This window comes from Osmia lignaria, unplaced genomic scaffold (assembly GCF_051020975.1).
Source record: "Osmia lignaria lignaria isolate PbOS001 unplaced genomic scaffold, iyOsmLign1 scaffold0035, whole genome shotgun sequence".
Taxonomy (NCBI): Eukaryota; Metazoa; Arthropoda; class Insecta; order Hymenoptera; family Megachilidae; genus Osmia; species Osmia lignaria.
This window is the reverse complement of record NW_027478176.1, coordinates 1,170,001-1,175,000: the sequence shown is the minus strand read 5'-3', so window position 1 is coordinate 1,175,000 and position 5,000 is coordinate 1,170,001. Positions and strand designations below refer to the sequence as shown.

At 40.0% G+C, this 5,000-nt stretch overlaps 1 pseudogene; it reads right to left on the bottom strand.

Annotated features, from left to right (window-relative positions):
- The window catches only part of LOC143306742 (large subunit ribosomal RNA), a 10,490-nt pseudogene that overhangs the window by 3,749 nt on the left and 1,741 nt on the right, over positions 1–5,000 (bottom strand).

Sequence of the window (5,000 nt, the reverse complement as noted above, 5' to 3'; positions counted from 1 at the left end):
AGGAATGAAAATTGTTCTGGCTCGGGACCATTGAACAGGAACAGTAGCTGAAAATAACAAGATATTCATTATTATTGCCTTTATTTCAATAGGTATCTTATTTAACCATATCTTTGGTGATAAACCATCTGCTCCCTTAGCTGTATCCAAGCTTGGTTTAAAAGTTCGTATTTCGTCGCATGTAATTGGTTTAAGAATAATTGTGTCAGTGGATCTAGTCATTTGTTCTTCTTGTCCTTCAATTTCTTCGGTATTATGGCTGTTCTCCTCAAATATTGGTTTCCAGTATTTCGTGATCTCATGCAGTGATAGTTGGTTCGCAGTTTCCATCTCTCCATCCAGAACAAGATTGGCCGTTTTGGTGATATTTTTCTTCCATAAGGTTTGAATTTTTGCATATTCGTTTTTTCGTTTTTTCTTATTTGATATATTTTGTTCAGGATTTTGTCGGAGGACCAATCTTGAATTGGTATTTGTCGGTATATTGAAAGTCGTTTGAAACCATTCCATTAGGTGATTGCTGGGATTACGTCCTTGTCTTACATCTTCTACTGCATGGCCCAATATATATTTGGCCGGGTCATTGCATTCGGAGGACCTAAGAAACCTAAGTGCTTCGTTGCACCAAGTGAATTTTCGTTGATCTAGTCCAGTAAGTTGTTCATACTGCATATTTTCATTATTATTATAGTTAGTTCTTATTGTTCTTTCTCTCTCTACAGGTATTTCGTTTTCATGCGATCCAGTCGTCGTTTCTTCTTCAGGTTCCAGGTTAGTATTTCTATTTACTTTTACGAGTACTCCCATTCTGATCGTTTCTCCTTCAATAGGTCCTAGGCAAGTATTGTCATTTATTCTTTCGGGTATTCTTAATCCTATCATTTCTTCTTCAGCAAACTCATGGTTATTCTCTAAGTTTATTTCTTCAGGTACTCTCGATCTAACCATTTCTTCCTCAATAAATTTTGGGTGGGTAATATTTATACTATTATTTATTCTTTCAGATTCTCTTAATCTAATCGTTTCTTCTCCAACAGGTTCCAGGTGTGTGTTGCTATTTATTCTCAGATCTTCTTCATCTATAGGTAATAACAGGTTAGTATTCTCATTTTCTATTATGTATGTTCGTTGTAGTGATTCCGTATTAATATTGGCTGTAATTTGTTGTGTTTCAGATAATGTTGTTACCATTTCCTTATATTTATTTGATTTACGTAGGGATTTCAGAGATTCGAGTGTCCTAGGTGGATCAAGTTTGACTTTTTGTAGTAAGTAGTCGTTAATTCTAACTTTAACTTCTACCGGTGCTTCAATTTCTGCTGTAGCTATACGTTTAATATCTTCCGGTTGCCATCTGTATTTCTTTCTTTCTAAATTTATTTTACTATTTGTTTGCGAACGATGTGCCGAGGATTTATGGACTCCAAGTCCTCTAAAAGAATTAAAACTTTTAGTACAATATTCGCATTTAAATTCTTGATTGTCTGTATTAGTGGGTTGTCTTGTATCGTGTATATTTGGGATTAATTGAGAGCTGCCTTCCCTAGAAAGATTAGATATAAAAGAAGTTGATCCACTGGATGGTGGCATAGATATACCTCCATTATTTGAATTATTTTGTATAAGTGTATTGCCAGTGGAATTTGCCTCTGATGAGGCGTTTAGACTACTTATTTCTATATCGCATGGTGTTATGTTGCGGCCGGTTTGCATGGGGGTGTTTATTGGAAGGACTCGTTCGAGCACCGGCGGGATGTCAAGCCCTCCTTCCATCCCCTGATCATAACTACACCTCTCATCGGCGTTCATGTACCGTAGTCGATGCTCCGTAATAGGTCATTCTGTTTTTTGTTTTGAATCGGACATTTATTTGTGTCGAGAGCGGAGTGGTTAGTGTCAGTATAGCCAAATTTATGACAATTTATACATCTTAATTTAGATTTATCTTTACATTCACGTGAATCATGGTCTTCTGCACAGTGTCCGCATACGGTAGTTGCTGTACAATTCTTTGCTAAGTGATTAAATTTCAGGCATTTATAACATTGAAGTACTCTGATGTAATCTTCAACTCTACACGATTCATAGTCAATGAATAATCTTCCTTCCATTATTAATTCCTTTCTAATTTCCGGTGAAGTTTCTATTACTACGTTTCTTGTCATTCTACCGCTTTTCCTAAATTCAGTAATTGGCTTTATCTGCGTTTTTAATTCCAAGTTACCCATTGTTTCGGCAATAGAATTTGGCAAGTCATTAAATCCAATTCTTATTGGCAAATCTCTAATTAATATCCTAGGACGATATTTTTCTTTCGGTTTTATCATTAGACCTAATTCTTTTAATTTTTCGGAAGCTTGTAACTTGTCTAAATTTACTGATTGCGCAATAATTTTAACTGCAAGTGAGCTTAATGTAATTAAATGGATTACTTTAAGATTAAATTCCGACGGTTTAATTGAATCCTTTAATACCTTCTTTATTTCAGAAGCTGATTTGAAGGCCTTACTCTTGTCGGGAAGCGGGACTACTACAAATTCTATCCCAGCATTAGTAGGAGATGACTCACTTGTCGCCATTTTAACTGCATTCTTGTTCGTGATGGCTGCATAGGATGCTTTTGGTAACGGCTGCATGGAGGCTTTCACAACTTCATGAACTCTGTTGACAGCATCTTTGACTTCATTACATACGGTGTTTTTAATATTCGATTGTAAATTTTCGTGAATACTGTTAGTATTTTTAGAGATGTCCTCCATTTGTAATTTCACCGAGTCACGAATTTCGCTTTGTATCACTTCTTTAACGTCTGTTATAATTGATTTTCTTAACAATATAAATTTTGTATTCATCTCTCCTTCAAGTTTCGTTTGTATAGTGTCATTAGTTTCAGTCTGTGTGTGTTTAAAATACTGTTCCTTCAGCGTTTCAAATTCACCCCATTTTGATGCAATCTCAACATAGGCCCTTGTTATCTTTTCATAAGTTTGATAGAAATAATTAATGGCTTCGTCAACCGCCTGCGTTCGAGCCTTCGGTTCTTTACCTGTCATAGTTGATTTGACATTATATAGATGGCTTTTTATCTCAATGTCTATTTTTTCAAATTCGCTCAGTTCTATTGGTAATTTTTGTTTTCTTCTTTCAGGTGTGGATTCTAACGAGCTATCTGACGTTGTTTGCCCAGGTGATGAAAGGGCTCTGCGTTTCTTGCCCTTAACGGGGGTAGTAGACACCCCCGCTTGAGGCATTCTGGTAAGTCTTTGACAAAATTCAATAACCTGTTATAATAATTTTTTAATCTATTCAGGTGATTGACATTAATTATTTTCTTTTATCCTTAGCCGGTAATCGTTGCAGAGCAAAGATCAATTCACTGTCGATGGTAAGAAAGTTTCCCGACTAGAGGAATGTCGGTAAAATAGAAGTCCGTAAATATCTACTTTATCGACTTACCGACTGTAGCAAGGAGATCGTTCTCTATATGGTAACAATTATCGACGTAGGTAAGGTAGGATCCGTCCTAAGTTAGATGGCGCAACTCTGCCACCTTGCATGTAATGGCCGCCGCTGAATTCTTTCCACATGAAAAGATTATCTCATTTTTTTAACACAATCCTTTATGTTTGTAACGTAGAACATATACCATACGAATTAATAAAAAATCAGAGTCATGAAAAACACAATATTTCAATATTCTATGCTGTGTAGGCAGCGTAATTAACGAGTCATTTGTCGACCACGTGTAAACACGTGCTCGACACGATCAAAGAGTTTTCTATGCACTATAGTCACTAAATTCACAGAATTACAATGAGTCTTATATATTTTCAGGTACACAGTTCGAAGCACTATCGATGCAAACCAAATTTTGGCCGAAATTCTCACTTTTTCCTACTAAAAACTGCACATTAATACGGAGCACTCACAAACGTGTCACGCCGCCATTAAGAGAGTCATAGTTACTCCCGCCGTTTACCCGCGCTTTTTTGAATTTCTTCACGTTGACATTCAGAGCACTGGGCAGAAATCACATTGCGTCATCACCCGTGAGGGCCATCGCAATGCTTTGTTTTAATTAGACAGTCGGATTCCCCTAGTCCGTGCCAGTTCTGAGCTAAGCGTTGAATGGCGGCCGAAGAAGCGACCACGACGGCGTTAACCGCCACGGAAGCCTCGCAGCAAGGAAGATCCGCGGGAGGCCAAGGCACGGGACCGAGCTCGGATCCCGGGACGCGACCGAAGTCGCCAACCGTTCACCTCGCCCAGGCCCGGCACGTCAGCCAGACCCGCTTCCCGACCAAGCCCGACACGCCCCGCTCCTCAGAGCCAATCCTTATTCCGAAGTTACGGATCCAATTTGCCGACTTCCCTTACCTACATTAATCTATCGACTAGAGGCTCTTCACCTTGGAGACCTGCTGCGGATATGGGTACGAACCGGCGCGACACCTCCACGTGGCCCTCTCCTGGATTTTCAAGGTCCGAGGGGAAGATCCAGACACCGCCGCAACTGCGGTGCTCTTCGCGTTCCAAACCCTATCTCCCTGCTAGAGGTTTCCAGGGAACTCGAACGCTTATACAGAAAAGAAAACTCTTCCCAGATCTCCCGACGGCGTCTCCAGGTCATTTTGGGTTACCCCGACGAACACTCTTACGAGGGCCCGAATGGTATGCGGTTCCGCTGCCGGGTTCCGGAATAGGAACCGGATTCCCTTTCGCCCAATGGGTGTGCATCTCTGCAACTACTTCTTATAAATTCGATTTAGCCATATTTAACAGTTTTGTTGTTGCTTTTTAACTGAGAGCTTTAGGACACCTCATTTACATAGGATTTCTCTTAGGGCTTAGGATCGACTGACTCGTGTGCAACGGCTGTTCACACGAAACCCTTCTCCACGTCAGTCCTCCAGGGCCTCGCTGGAGTATTTGCTACTACCACCAAGATCTGCACCGACGGCGGCTCCAGGCAGGCTCACGCCCAGACCCTTCTGCGCACA